The sequence below is a fragment of the Otolemur garnettii genome, unplaced genomic scaffold (assembly GCF_000181295.1).
Source record: "Otolemur garnettii isolate 467f Iridium unplaced genomic scaffold, OtoGar3 scaffold00147, whole genome shotgun sequence".
NCBI lineage: Eukaryota > Metazoa > Chordata > Mammalia > Primates > Galagidae > Otolemur > Otolemur garnettii.
In genome coordinates, this window is record NW_003852542.1 from 4,305,741 (window position 1) to 4,322,203 (window position 16,463).

General features: G+C 35.4%; 1 non-coding gene across 1 annotated transcript; it reads left to right on the forward strand.

Annotated features, from left to right (window-relative positions):
• Positions 1 to 13,000: 13,000 nt before the first annotated feature.
• LOC111728283 lies at positions 13,001 to 13,164 on the forward strand. Its single transcript, XR_002775627.1, has one exon. It is a non-coding gene; the product is annotated as a U1 spliceosomal RNA (small nuclear RNA).
• The last annotated feature ends 3,299 nt before the right edge of the window (positions 13,165 to 16,463 follow it).

The window sequence follows — 16,463 nt, forward strand, 5'->3', positions numbered from 1 at the left end:
TAGTGCATCTCAGAGCATTCAGGCACTGAGGTTCCTGTGTGGTATTTGCTGAAAGCTTCTAAAGTCCATGGTATTAGCTGCAGCAGCCTGAGGCTAGGCAGAACAGTATAGAAAAGGTAGTCTTGAACGTGTGGGAAGAAAGAGTTTGGGAAAGAAAATACCAGACTAATAAAGTAAAGTTCCTGTGTATACTGCGGAATCAAGAAAGACATGACCATGTCAAAAATTGACACATGTGCAGGAAAGGCCAAGAAGAACATCAGCTTTTAACTCTGGATAGTCTCTGGGCTGTGCAGAAGCAGGAAGTGAAGGTTAAGGCAGGGTTGAGGTGCTCGGTTAAGGGTTGATAGAGTGACCCCTACACAGAATGAATCAGCAAAAATTAAGAATGTGCTTTTTTTTTTTTTTTTAAGTTTTTAAAAGCTTAAGAAAATGCAGTTGGAACATATTCTTCTTAGTAAATCTCTCAAGGTGGGGAAAAAGGTATCTAACATATTTGGTACTATTATGAAACCAATATATAAACACACTCTCATAGGAATGATTAAACACACATATAATCTACCAAGGGGGAAGGTAGAGGGGGAGAGGGGAGGGTGATGATTAGGAGGAGGGAGGGCACTTGGGGGATCTTATCTAATGTGCACAAAGCAAGGGCATATTTCAAAATAACTAAGAGTAAATTATAAATGTCTTCCCACAAAAAATAAGTACGTGAAGTGTTTCTGTTAATCAACTTGATTTAAGCATTCCACACTGCATATCAAATCATCTCATTGTACTCCTTAAGTGTATATAGTCATTATTTAATGAGAAGTTAAATAAAAAATAAAAAATAAAATGCTTGTAAACTATAAAGTGTTTTACAAACATCCCTTAGTATTATTGTTATTATTATTTTCATTTCCAGGGTCATTATGTGATCCTTCTACCAAGATCACTAAAGTTTTATTAATCTCACAATTCATCTTCCCAAAAAGAAAGAAAATCGCTTAAAATATTTGCTGACCAGTGTGTTGGTTACACAGTAGAAACAGTGGTACAAACATATGTGGGTTAGTTCTTACAGGAAAAAAAGAAAAGAAAGGTCATCTGGGACTGGTATGGCAGCTCAGCGGGATCATCAGGGACCTAGGCTCCTGTCCTTTTTGCTTTGCTCCCTTTTTCCCTGAATGGCACCCTCAAATGTTTAAAATAGCTGCTAAAGATCCAGCATATTCTCACTTCCAGGTATATAAGGGGCAGGGTGGGGTGAGAAGGGAGGAGAGAAAGACTCTGTCTAGGATCATATGAAAGCTGTCTGTGTTTCTTGGTCCCAGCTTTCTTTACAAAACGCATATTAGCAATAACTTAGTTCTGGGAATTATAACTGGATAATAGAAGGCTGCATAGTATATGCAGCTTATTTGGCAGTTATAAATACATTAATATAGCACATTATCTACAGTGTGCTTATGTGATAAATAATTTATTTAAGCCAGCTTTTCCATACATATTTTGTTACTGAAAAACATTTTGCAGAACAGGGCTCTTTGAAATAGCAGCTTAAAGAATTCTGCTTTAAGTCATTTATTTTATTCCCTTGCATTTTATTTGTTTTCCTAAACATCCTTGAAACAAACCTTTGTCATTTGAGGAAGGGCAGTGAAACCAGCTGGTCTCTAGATTGAGAAAAGAGGTGATATCACTTGATTTTTATGAATTTGCTTAAACCTGAAATTTGTTTACCTGCTGCGTAGTAGAACCTTCTACTTTCTTTCCTTCAACATTTTGTAAGTGATATTTTTCCACGTTTACTCTTTGTTTAAATCAGGGTATATAAATAAGGCAGCAATGATGACTTATATGTTGAAGATGGATTGCCTAGGGAAAACCAGCTTGGAAAAAAAGAAAACACTAAAGGACAAAAAACAAAACAAAAGTATATATATTAGGTTCATATAGAAAGAAAATCTAAACACTGCAAAAAAAGTTAAAATATTACTTTTTCTAAAAGAAACCACTGTTAGTAGTTTCTTGACTTTAAGTTAAAAAGTCCATTTGCCAGTAAATAAATATGCATAGATGTATGTACTTTAAAAAAATAAGCAAACTTTATCAAATTATGTTCTTTCACTAACTTGTATCTTTGTTCCCCTTAAATACATCTTAGAGATCTTTTTATGTATTTATCTACTGATGTTTTTTTTGGAGACAGACTCTTTGTCTCCCTGGGTAGAGTGCTGTGGCATCATAACTCACAGCAACTTCAAACTCTTGGGTTTGAGTGATCTTCTGCCCTCAGCTTCTTGAGTACCTGTACTACAGGTACCTGTCACAATGCCTGGCTAGTTTTCTATTTTTATAGAGACAAGGTCTTTCTCTTGCTTGGGATGGTCTGTAACACCTGAGCTCAGGCAATCCACCCACCTCAGCCTCCCAGAGTGATAAAGCATTATAGGTGTGAGCCACTGTGCCCAGCACTTAGTAACCTTTTTACAAATTATAACATGGCCACCTCATTGTGTTTAAGAGTTACCTATAATAACTTTGAAGAAAATAAAGCAATTAACTTAACCATACTCCTTTCCTAAACATGGCATACTTTGATGCGCATATTTATGGGGTACATTTTCAGCAACAGAATTTCTAAGTCAAAGACTATGGGTGGAAAGATGATCATGTATCTGAAAAGTCAACAAAACCAAAAATAGACAAATGAGATTACATCAAACTAAAGAACTTATGCACAGCAAGGAAATCAATCAATAGTGTGAAGAGATGATCTACAAATTTGGGAACCCTACATCTGATAAAGGGTTAATACTCAAAATACATAAAGAATTCAGACTACTCAAAAGCAAGAAATCAAATAACTTGATTTAATAAATGGGCAGAAAACCTAAAGAGACATTTCTCAAAATAAAGCATACAAATGGCCCATAGGTATAAGCAAAAATGCTCAACATGATTAATCACCAAGGAAATGTAAATTAAAATTACAATAAGGTATCACCTCACAGCTGCTGTACCTATTATCAAAAAGACAAGCAATAACAAGTGCTGAGAAAAGGGATAAAAGGGAAGCCTTGTAATGCAGGTGGTAAGATATAAACTAGCATAGACTTTACATTAAAAAAAAGTTTACTGGTTTCTCAGAAAGTTAAAATGAAATTACCACATGATCCATCATATATCCAAAGAAAATGAAATCTGAATGTCAAAAGAATTGCCATATCTGTACTCCTATGGTCATTTCAGCATTATTTACAAAAGCCAAGATATGAAATCAACCTGTGTCTATCAACAGATAAATGAATGAAGATAATGGATGCTATTAAGCCTTAAGAAAATCCTGTCATTTGTGATGACACTGATGGACCTGGAGGACATGATACTAAGTGAAATGAGCCAGATGCAGAAAGACAAATACTGCATGATCTTACCTATATATGGGATCTAAAAAAGTTGAACTCTTAGAAAGTAGAATGGAGGGTACCAAGGAATAGTAGGAGGTGAGAGCAGGAAGTGTTGGTTAAAAGATACAAAATTTCAGTTAGATATGAAAAATAATTTCTAAGAACTATTGCATAACATGGTGATTACAGTTAATAGTAATGTATTGGTGAAAATCATGAACAGAGTAGTTTTTAAATTTTATCACCACTATAAATCCAACGTATATAAGGTAAATCATCTTATCTAGCTCAACTGAGCCATTCCACATTGCACACATATATCAAACATCATGTTATACACCATAAATATACACTATTTTATTTTTCGATTAAATATAATATGATAAAGTAGATATCGTGTTGATTAAAAATAAACACTTTACACATGCAAAAAGAAATTACCAGATACCTAAATAATCCCGCTCCTAAGATCTTGTCCCCATACATATATATACCAAAAGTATGTGAGAATGCAATTTCTTTTTGTCATCGCATTTTAAGGAAGACATTGTGAAACCAGCAAGCATTCAGCCAAAATGCTGAAAATGTCAGGAAAGCAGGTCACATGAGAACAGATTGATTAGGCAGGCCTGCTAATTCTCATGTAAAAAGGCTAGTGAAAATTAACTAATTTGCATTAAAGCACAAATGTATTCTAGTCAGTCCTACTTAACTTTCCCAGTGTACTTATATTTCAAGAGAAAATAATTTTAACATGAATTTTTTTCTAATTGTGGGATTTTAGATGGTGTAGGGAATTATTAAATATAGCTAAAATTGAAATCAACAGTCACCCAGTGTTTTACCACATTTATCTTGTAGTAGCTCCTTTTCTTAGTCTATCACTCTTACCCGCTTTTGAAAGATAAGTGTCCTGGAAACGATAAAAGAAGATGATTTATACTGTAGAGCAAATTAGTTGACAGCTTTGTTTCCTAACAAGTTTTGACAAATGTATCAGGAAAAAAAAAAAAGGGAAGATAAAGCTCTGATCTGTGAGTAGGTGACAGGGGTGGGTATAGGGATTGCATGGAGAGGAAAAATAGTATTTACTGCTTTAAAAAAAGAGACTGGGTTAACCTTGGGGCTAGTATTTTGAGGGATAGAAGACATTAGTATACAGCCAAGAAACAACCTAAAAGGGATGAATAACTGCCTCTAGAATGAAGTCTCCTAGAATGAGGATATGAAAACCACTCAAAGACAAGGCCATGAACTTTATGTATGTTTCTAGAGCTCATACTACTGCCTCTCTTTTTCTCTTCTTTTTCCTCTCTCCCTTCTTCCCTCCCTCCCTCCCTCCCTTCTTTCTCTCTCTTTTTCTTCCTTTTTCTCTCTCTCCTCCTCTTTCTCCCAATTCCTCCCCCCCCCCATTCCACCCCCTAAGCAGAAGGACAGGGACAGGCCCCCTTCCCAATTCCTCTCCTCCAAGTCCTAAGGATTTTAACTTTGTCCCTCCACCTGCTTTCTACTCTACGGATTTCAACTGCAGATCCTCTTTTGTATCCTACCTACAATGTGTACATATTGCTTTGAAATCCTCAAATTACTGCCACTTTTTCTTTCTTTCTTTTTTTTTTTTTTTTGCCACTTTTTTTTTTATAGACTTCTGGGAAATGGTTTTTCCCTTTTTTTTTTTTTTTCATGAGATTCTAGTGGGCCATTTCATATACCTAGGTAATTCTACCTCCTTATCTACATTTGATTTGTATAAATAGGGCATGTGGACAAAAGATTAGAGTTCTTCTCTCAGACTTTCTCAGACCAGACTACCAACTACCAACTGTAGAGTCTAAAACACCTAAGATTGAATACCTGAATCATCCAAGAAAACAATGAGTTTCAAAAAAATCCAGTTTTTCCTCCTGCCTCTTCTAAATGCAGAGCTCATTGGGAGGATCAAATCAACATGATGGAAATAAAGAAATCATGCTCTTATTGCACACTTAAATAATAACAAAGTAAAATTTGTGACCCATAACAGCATTGTGCAATCTGATCATTCTGACTCATGGTGATATAACCATTCTAAATTCTCAGAAGTGGCATTGCAGATGTCATCATTTCATTAAAAATACAGGCACAGACAAGTCGGATGTTCTTTCTTACAGAAATTTGAAATGGCTATAAATACTGGTGAAAATAAAAGAAAAGAAAAAGCAAGTAACTATCATAAAGTAAACTTGAGGAACTTTACCTTTGATAGATGATTTTTATCCAAGTATTAAGTTATTTTAGACTTCAGAGAGTTTTCTTTTTCCTTGAATTCTTATTCTTTCAAAATGTTTTTAAGATTGAGATCTTGGAAAATGCTTCCAAGGTCACAATCTATTTTTAAGGTGCATCTTCCATAAAACCATGAGCTTAGAGAAGAAAACAAAAATCCATTTCTCTTAAGAAAAATAGGCAGGTACTCTTTGGTCAATGTGATTTGTGGTAACTGATGGGTTGGCCTGTGAGTCTTTACTTCATAAATCATGAAGTAAACCTTATGACATGGTGATTGGCACTGATGGCAAAACTCAAGTCTAAATCATATCATATTTTAATTTTGGCTTTTCTGGATAATGATTACAGAAATGTCATATTTTCCTTGTAGCTTTGTAATAATTATGATATAGAGGGATCAAAATTACAGACAGTTTACAATTTAGAAGATAAAAACATTGAAAAACACTGAAATGGAGGTCAATAAAGGTCATCTATATCATCTATAGCATGCTCATAGTCAAATTTTTTCCCTCATATTTTTATTGATGCATCCATTCATTTATTTAACTCACATTTGTTGAACTCCTAACACACGTTAAATACTGTGTTAGCATCAGCACCAGGCTGGGGGCCACCCTTACTTACGATGGTTCTTACTCCAGAGCTCCGACCTCTGTCCTCTCTTTACATTCTTCTCAATGGTGCTTTTTGAACCACCTTCAATGACTCACGAGAGCTATGTTCCAAATCATAGGTGACAAAAAAATGCTCTCTAACTTGCCTTGTGTCCAGGAAGTTGATGGACTATTTCTTCTCGCGAAATAAAGGGAAGAAATACTAATAAATCAATCTCTGTAAGAGGGGATCTATTTCTTTATCTTGCTACAGATAGAAAATATTCTGCTTAAGTGATTTTTCAGTTTTAATTTATAGTCCTTCCAATTCCTTGTCATTGGGTAATCTCAAAAATGCGATACTTTGGCAAATCCTAAGTAAAAAATTACATTTTGATGGACAATTATATGTTTTCTTTTTTTACATGATCTTCCTAGTTTTATTACTTTTACTTTCTACATTAAAGCACAGAAGTGTGATTGAATTCCTCATATATATTTACTGTATATTTTTGTCCAAATTAGAAGTAACTCAAATGCTATAGAGAATTTATTATGAAGATTAATTGCTTTTAATTTCAGAAATATTGTTTCCTCATTTATACCCACGACACTGATATGGGGTGACGGGGTGAGGTGTTTTTTTTTTTTTTCTTGTTTTTGCTTAGTTTAAAATACTTCTAATTATTCATTCAGCATATCAGTCATACATTCGTTGTTCTTAAATTTATGCTTGTATGCTCTGAAATGGTAAAATATGAGAATAAAATAATATATCTTCTAAGCTCAACACACACAGAACTAATCCAGAAAGATTCCACCTATTATTATGAAATGTCTTATGTTATTAAGGTTAAATTCTCAGGCTTATGTGCACCAAGTTATAATCCTTCTTGGATACAAATGTAAGTCCCTAAAGAAAGGATAAAAAAGTAATAATCATATTGCTTCTTCATTGTCTAAAATTTAAATTTATGAGGAAAGCATAATGGCAGATAGAGATTTAGTGAATTATACAGTATAAGCAAATACAGAGGAAAACTTGCATTTCCAAAAGCTGATGGAAGTTTTAATGTTAGTCAGTTATTGGCAGTGTGATACATAGGTCAAACTTTATTCGGAAGCCAACAATCAAACTTTGAACGTTAAATTTGACTGACTCTGGAGCGCCTACTGCATACTAGGCAATATGAGAAAGTGAAGATGATGTTTGCTTTCCGTGTGTGTATTTTCATGCTACCCTTGCTCTGCCCATAGTTCTATTCTAGTTACTGTGCCCCTACAGTCTGAGGCTTCTGGAGCTCTGCAGATTTTACTGATCCCCCAGTAAAATATGCAGGTCCACATGCCATCCTTGTGGCGTTGTTTTATTGTTCTGCCATACTGATGAATTCAAATACCCAAACTGATTGACATGTTATTGCCCAACGCTACTCTTGCAGTCAATGCATAGGAACCTAAGGTCATGAAAGGGGCACATCAGTAAAACCTTTCTCAGTAAGAACATGGACAACCAACCAACAACAAAACAAGGAAAAACAAGTCATAAAACAACACCCTGATGAGACAGAGTAGTATTTTTATCTAAAGAGAGGGCTTAATGGGTGATTTCTTATTCAAACCAAGGGAGAATATAATGGTTGGAATTTTGGGAGACTCTGCTGGTCAAATGAAGAATACTTGGCAGAAGGAGCAGGCAGAGTTTAGGTGTGTTTCCTGTTTTTAGGTAACTGCTCATTTCATTGCTAAGACTCCTTCAAGTTTCATTTAGCAGTTTCTATTCTCTCGATAAATTTCTAGAAAAGGGCTATCAGATTTGATCTAGTACACACTGAAGCAAAGCAAAATCCCCACACTCCACCCATTCTTCATCTAGCTTCCTTTCATTATAAATGAGGCCAGAACCAAGAAATGTCACTTTTCTGTGAAAGCCACATCCTCTGCTCCACTAATGGATGCATGGCTCTGGGTCACAGTGTCTCTCTGTCATTTCTACCAGGAAGATGGAGCAGAAGGTCTGGGGATACAGAGAACCAGGCTGTGAGTTGTGATCCATGCTCCCAGTAGCAATATGAAAGTAACGTCATGGAACCAAACCCTCACCTCTCCATCTCATATGAGAAAGGAAGCCCTGAGAACCCTTGGCCCTCATCCAGCATGGCAGCTGTGACTCTCAAAGCTGCCAATGGATGTTGGCAATGAAATTCTTGACAAGATATTTTTCTGCCATATGTTCTGGGAGTTCCCAGGGCATCAGGCTTCCAGTGACAATGCAATTTAATGGCTTAGGAGTGTCTTAAACATATTTTCTTTCAGAATCTTCATCTTGGGAGATAAGCACTGTGTGAAATCTACTTCTGGATACTGGCCATTTGCTTATTTAAACTATTAATTACCTAGTTCTGTCCCATAGACACTGTCCATCTGGGACTCTGGTGCTATTGAGTTATTTCATTTCCATAGGCTTCATGACTTAGTGTATTCACTGCTTTTATGAAAAAACTCGTAACAGTGTTGGTGAAAGAGAGTATTTTATTTTGGGAAGTTTAATCTGTCTGTTCAAACTTAAGTTAGCTTTATGTTTCCCTGTTTATCTTTCAGTAAAACAAACCTACCCTAACATAACTTATAATACACCAGCCTTTCTTGACATTTAACTGTTTTCCTTCATATCATTCCCTCACATCTAGTCTGAAATTAAGTGAGGGGGTGGATCAGAAAGAGAGAGAATGTGAACCTTAAATTTGCTGTGTTCCTTAGTCCTTCTCTTGTCTCCTATGTTCTTATGGCACTTATAAAATCATTATTGCTAGAAATATGGCACTACTTGTCACTTCTAATTTGCCTTAGCTGTGACAACAAATTAGACACCAAGTGTTAGCAGTCTACCTGCAAACAACCATCCACTCTGACTTCTGTTAGCGATTATTCCCACTGCTGCTTCAGTTCTGTTGTTTTGCGTGTCTTCCCTGCCACATAGGGCAGCTGCTATGCTAAGGCCCTTTCCTTTGAGATGCTTCCTGAGATATATTTTCCAAACTTTTGAGAGAGTTATTTTCCCCAAGCTAATTACAGTATTATCATCTCTCCCTTTAAACACCAAGGATCTAGTACTAGCAGAATGATACTCTAACCCCTTTGTAGGGCATATAAAACATTTCTTACTCTACTGGGGAGATGCTTCTTCTGCAATATTTACCCTCTGTGCTCCCTTTACCTTGGACTGATCACCATTTTCTGAATAAGTCATGTGTTCCCATGTCCTTGTGAAATTGAACAAGTACTTTGTTCATTACAATGTCTTTGCCTCCTCATCTAATGAATTTCTTACAAATTGTAGGCAAAGCTTCAGAGTTACATATAATTTCCCCTTCACTCTCCTAGCCACGCATCCACAATAGTTTGTGCATTCTTATATAATAGCACACATTCTATCCAGTTGTGAGCTCCTCGAAGGGTCTCCTCGGTTTGATCTATGCTATTGAAAAGCTCAAGTACTAATTAGGGAGATAAACTTAATTTACATGCACTATAACACCCATGATATAAAATGCTGACATATGAATAATGCAACATAATGCTATGGAAGTTAGAAAAGAGGGGACAGAATTGTGAAAACTTGCAGTGATGACTTAGAAAGGGTCAGTAGAATTGTAATACATTTCATATGCCCCAGAGATTTTCTCTGTGTTTTGAGTCTAAAATAAAGGAAAAAGAGTTGATTAAATGACACATTCCTATCAAAATAGCTTTGGAATATCATACTTTGGACATCCCTATTTGCTATATATATACCCCAAGGAATAACATGGAAGATAAAATTTTTTAAAAGCATAGCTAAGCTAAAAATTAAGCTGTATATCATTCTGTGTCAGAAATTGAAAAGAAATATGGATTGATCAGCACTGTAAAGATCATTAACTTTAGGGTTGCTAGGCTCTGGGTTCAGAGAAAATAGACTTATGTAGCATAATATCAAAGAAACTTGTTACCACACACAGGACCCATTTTAATGTTAAAAGTCATAATTCACACTGCTATGGATATCTATGCATCAAATAACCTGGTGACCCCTTTATAAAGCATAAACTATAGGCAATATGAGAAGACATAGAAACACATTAGAATCTAACATACTCCTTTAATCCCAATTCAGACTATGTGGACAAGAAATTTTAAATAAGGATACAGAAGACCTTCAATGTAATGAATATGGCACTATTTACTATATGTGAAGTTATGGTTATATATCAAGTTGCTTATTTAAACTATTAATAATCTAATTCTGTCTCATACAAGCACACATGGATTCACTGAAATTATAAATTGGTAAAAAAATTATTAGTGGGTTCAGTAAAGTACAAACATTATGAGTAACACTTTAACCATAATGTAATAAAAGTAGAAATTAGTATCACAAACAAAAACCAAAGGCCCTTACACCTGGAAATTTACAAAAACACTATCAAACAAATCTTGAAGAATGGGGAAATATAAATAGAAACCTATGGAGTTTCTAGAAATAGTGATTAAGCACTTGTTATATTTTCAAGTAAGTTTATGATCATTTTGTAGTATCTGCTAGTTTCAATTTTGTACTTTGAAGATGATTAAAGACTGAAAAATAACTGCTTTTGCTTCATTTTTTGATACTATGGCCCATATTTTTCAAGATTGAATGTTTAGATTTCACTTACCACAGAATATAAGGCTTTTATTGTGCATCTTATATGATTAAGTAATAATTTATCTACTCTACTGATGGAGTTTTGGATGTTTGTGGCAGAGATGTTGTTAACATTCTTATCCAGGTCTCATTATGTTTATGTCAAGAACTTCAATTTTTGTTTTAGAGTTATTTATAGCCTAAAATTTACTGTATAATGGCAAATTGTTTTTAGAATTGGCATTATACAAATAGCACTTTGATCAGTAAAACTTGAGACTGCCCATTTTGCCATAATTCACCGACACTTGATGATACGGTTATTAGATTTGCTAAACCAAAGAGTATTAAATAGAAATCACATTAGGGGAACAGTAAAAGCCGTGTGTAAGGGCAGCAGTGTCACAAACAAACTGCTTTATTCAGTGCCAGCTCTGTCTCTTGCTCACAGTTATTTGGTCTATGCCTCAGTTTCTTCATCTATATATTTAGGATAATAATAAACCTAACTCACAAAGCTCTTGTGAAGTTACTTGAGTTAATGTATGTAAAACACTTAGAACAGTGCCTGCTCTACCGCACACACCATATGAGACCCACCATGCACAAATCACCCTGGTAATTTTTGTATAGAACTAGAAAAACCTCTTATTATGTGTTGTGTTTTGTTGTCATGTCCCTTTAGTCTCCTGAAATCTGGAATATTTCTTTAGATTTTCTTTGTATTTCATGACATTGATATTTCTAAAGACTACAAGCCAATTGTTTTAACTAGGGATTTGAGAAAGTCTGATGGGCATTGCCTGTTCTCAAAAAAGGCCTCCACTGACCCTCCACAGGCAGTTATGAAGCTGGGATGGCCTTTCAAAGCTTCCTCAATTCAGTTGAGGGCCCTGGGTCAGGACACCATTGAGCAGGCTACCCTGACAGAAAATCTGACCTCAGGGAAGTCAGCTCCTTTTAAATAAAAAGGGCAATTTCCAGAGGAGGATGACAACTGAAGGCCATCAGTTCTTGATACTCTCAGTACATGAGCAGAAAGTCCTTCAGTCTTGAAGGGGGAACTGGGAGGCACATCACAACTTCACTTCATTCATAATGTAAGTTGAAGAATGAATTATATCATGTCTTTTAAATAATGTCTTAAAATAAGTAAGGCATCACCATATGTTATTTCAAGTATCTGCATATAGAATAATAATGTAAAATGATAAGCATTACATTCAGATTCTTGGTAACATCTGGTAGATAGATGTGGTTAAGGGAATAAGGGAGGGAATGCAGGAATCTTTAGCTATATTACTAATGATTTTTATTTAAATGAATACAAAAACATAAGATTTCTTAAAGTCCAATGAAAACACTAACGGTTCTAACATTGTTCTGCTTATGCTTATGTCTGAAAGGTTTCACAGTAAAAATGTTACTGGCATCATAAAATCATTTCAGCATTTCCTGGCCACAACAAATGATCCATGCTGAGTTTTATAACTTTGATTTAATTAGGAAAGTAATTTGTGCTTATGGTAAAACATCAACTGCACAGAAGTGCATTAGATGAAAAATAATAGTCCCTTTTAACATAGCCCTGAGCTTGCAAGATCCCTCCCAGATATGACCCTTCTTAAAAATGTCTTACGTTTTCATTTTACAGAAATATTCTGCTTCTTTTCTTTGATAAGACAAATTGGATTATTTTACATACACTGTTCTATAATCTCCTTATTTTCTTTTATTTAATAGTAAATGTTGAGTCTATTTCCTTATCAGTATTGGTATACTTAATTTATTGTTTCCAATGTCAGCTTTATACTTCTTTGAATGGCTGTACTATTTTTTTAAAACTATTTCTCAATTAGTGGATGGCATTTAGGTTATTTTATTTTCTGGTTTACACCCATTAGCACATTAATTTATGCATCACCCAATCTCATGAGAATGACTGCAGGAGGAGGGAGGCATACAGTTCTATGGCATCTCATGGAATTACCATATCATGGAAGTGTCATTTCTCCTCAAAGATATTCTGCTTTAAAAAAATAAATAAAAAATAAATAAAATAAATAAATAAAATACTTACCTGGCAGGGGAGATACCATGATCATGAAGGTGGTTTTCTCAGGGTGAGGCTCATCCATTGCACTCTGGCTGTGCTGACCCCTGTGATTTCCCCAAATGTGGGAAATTCAACTGCATAATTTGTGGTAGTGGGGGACTCCGTTCGCGCTATCCCCTGGTAAAAAATAAAATAAAAAATAAATAAATAAATAAATAAAGATATTCTGCTTTTCTCAATTTGTTTAATCTCATGGTGATACCAACATTTCTCAGCTTTCAGAAAATATACTTACAGGTACCAAAAATCTAAGAATTTTTCATTTGTGCAGGTTTGCTGATAAACTGCATGTGACGGCTCATGCCTGAAGACCCAGCTACTCAGGAGGCTGAGACAGGAGGATCCTTTGAGTTTACAAGTTTGAGGCTGTGTTGAGCTATGATCGTGCCACTTTACTTACTGTACTTCAGCCTGATCCCAGCTCTTGTAATTCATCAAAGCACCACCCCTTAAAAAAAGGGCTTAGAGAGTTCCAGAGAGTTCCAAGGAGATGGGGATAAATAGGAAGGGGGGAGGGAAACAAATATTTAAATGTCTTGTTAGCAGGCATCCAAGTTTGTCACCCTGAAGACTTTCTCTCTGAGAGGCATCTTCAGAGAGGAGTCTTGCATATTTTTAGATTTCTTGGATCTATTCAGATTATGCACACACACACAGGGTGGTCATAAAGTCACTATTTTAAATTGCACATGAACTTGGTGGCCACACTGTATTTTATATTATATATATTATTTATATATATACATGAGCTGCCACATGCAGTTTATCAGTAAACATGCAACACACACACACACACATAATCTTCATTGCTGTGATATCAGCAGCATAGCATATATATCAGGATCCCTTTGCTACAAACAAAATGTCTTCTATTGTATTTTCCTGTATTTAAGGTTAAACTCATTTTGGCCCATCTCAGTGATATACACACAGAGTTATCATTGTGTTTCATAACCTATATATTTTTTATTAAGTCATTCATACATAGATCATAAATACATTTATGCCATTATGGGATTCAATGTGTTGATTATTTGTACAAATTGGAATTCTTACATCCTACTAAGCGACATAGCCTTCACCATTTTACCCAATTACAGGATTAAGACATTTATGCTCTACACCTGATAAATCCAACTTGTACTTGCAATATGCTCCATAGGTGTGATCCCCCTACCAGCCCTCCTTCTATCGTCCTGGCCCCCTCCCTCACCTTCCCTCCTTCATCCTTAAGCTATAGTTGGGTTTCATTTTTCACAGGCATGTGTGAGTGATTATAAATTGTTTTCACAGTAGTACTGAGTACATCGGATATATATTTTTTCCATTCCTGAGATATTTTACTAAGAAGAATATTACCTATATTTGTATTGGCTCTAGTAATGGTGAGCTATATGCTAGAGATCTATAAAGTAGGTTCCCCAAAATAATTATCCTTGATAGCATTAGGTATAATTAATACCACTCAGTCCTAAAGTACATAAACCCAATTGATTTGATTGGGCTGATTTAGACAAGTTTTTAAAAAAATGCCAGAGTGGGAAGAATATTTGAGACCCTTCAAGACTCACTGCTTAATAGAATCAAAAATAGGGGTTGTTCACTTTGAAGGACTTTTTTCTAATTCAACAATTCTATTTTACAGGAGAAAGTCACCCAGGCTAAATAAGTACTATTGATGCTTGTTTTTCCATTCTTGCGATACTTTACTTAGTATCTCCAAGTCCTTCTAGGTTGTTACAAAAGATATAGAATCTCCATCTTCTTATGGCTGCATAGTATTCCATGGTGTATATATAGCACAGTTTGTTAGTCTGTTCACAAGTTGAAGGGCACTTGCAATATTTCTATATCTTTGCCATTATGAATTGAGCTGTAATAAATACTTAGGTAGGTGCCTAATAATGCAATTTCTGGATCAAATGGAAGGTCTGCTTTTAGTTCTTTGAGGAATCACCATAATTCTTTCCATAAAGGTTATATTAGTTTGCAGAACAATAGCTCATTGAGTACTCCATTCTCTTTGCACCACACCAACATCTACTGCTTTGTGACTTGGTGATATGGGCCATTCTCACTGGGGTTGGGTGATATCTCAAAGGGGGGTTTATTTGCATTTCTCTGATAATTAGGGATTATGAGCAATTTTTCATGTGTTTGGTGCCATTTGTCCTCATGAGAAAAGATTCTGTTCATGCCTCTTGCTCAGGTCTTAATAGGGTTGATTGTTCATTTCTTGTTGATTTGCTTGAGTTCATTGTGGATGCTGGTTATTAGCCCTTTAGCAGATTTGTAGCAAGAACAGACTTGAGAACCTAGAGATGAAAGCAGCCTCATATTGCCATCTGATCTTTGATAAAGCAACAAAAGTATACACTGGGGAGAAGAATCCCTATTCAATAAATGATGCTGAGAGAAATAGCCACATATAAAAGACTGCACTAGACTCTCACCTCTTACCACTTACAAAAATTAACTCACAATGGATAAATTGTTTAAATATAAGTCACAAAACAATATAAACTCTAGAAGTAAGTGTAGGAAAAACTCTGGATCTTATTGAAATAGGAAAATAGGAAAATCCACTGGCAATTGCAGCAACAACATGAGTAAATAAATGGGACCTGATAGTGTTAAAAAGTTCCTGCACAACTGAAGACACAGTCAACAAGGCAAATAGACAACCTTCAGGATGGGAGAAGACATTGGCATGACATACATGTGACAAATTCTTGAAGTCTAATATTTTCTCTTATTCCTATGCCCTTAGAGAGTGATACAAGTAACATAAACATATCTCAATAAATAAAATGTGTGTGTGTGTGATTATAGTTTCTTCCCCAAATTTAGTCATGTCCTTGAAACTTTCTTTACTGGATGATGAATAAAGTGGGGAAACAGGCCATGATGTTTGGAGACTTGCCCAGACTATTGACTTACATTGCTAACATTAAAAAGATCACTCTAGATTTGGTTTAGAAATCCAGATGCCATTGCTTTATTTAGTTTCCTGGAGGTGAAGGGAGGTGCATAAGCGGAAACATTCCAGACTCAGAGCCCATCCCTTTACTAGTATATATCACTGCCAATTTCTGCCTAGTAAGGTGAAATGCAAAGAAACTGTTGCAAGAGTTGCAGGCAGCATGATGTGGGGATGATGGAGGAACTGCCGTGTTCTGAATCTCAGCCTTACCCACCAACAGGGAAAGACCTGAAACACAAAGTGTGACTAAAACTGACCTTCAGATTCAACCACGAGAAAGAAAAGGTTTGTTTCATTTCTCTTCATTGACTTTTATTAGGTTTTATTCTTTCTCAGCTTTTTTTCTATTTCACTATTCTATTTAACTCCCACAAGTCTACAACTGTAGAACATTTACTATGTGCAAACCTGATATTAGAGACTTTTGATAAAGAAA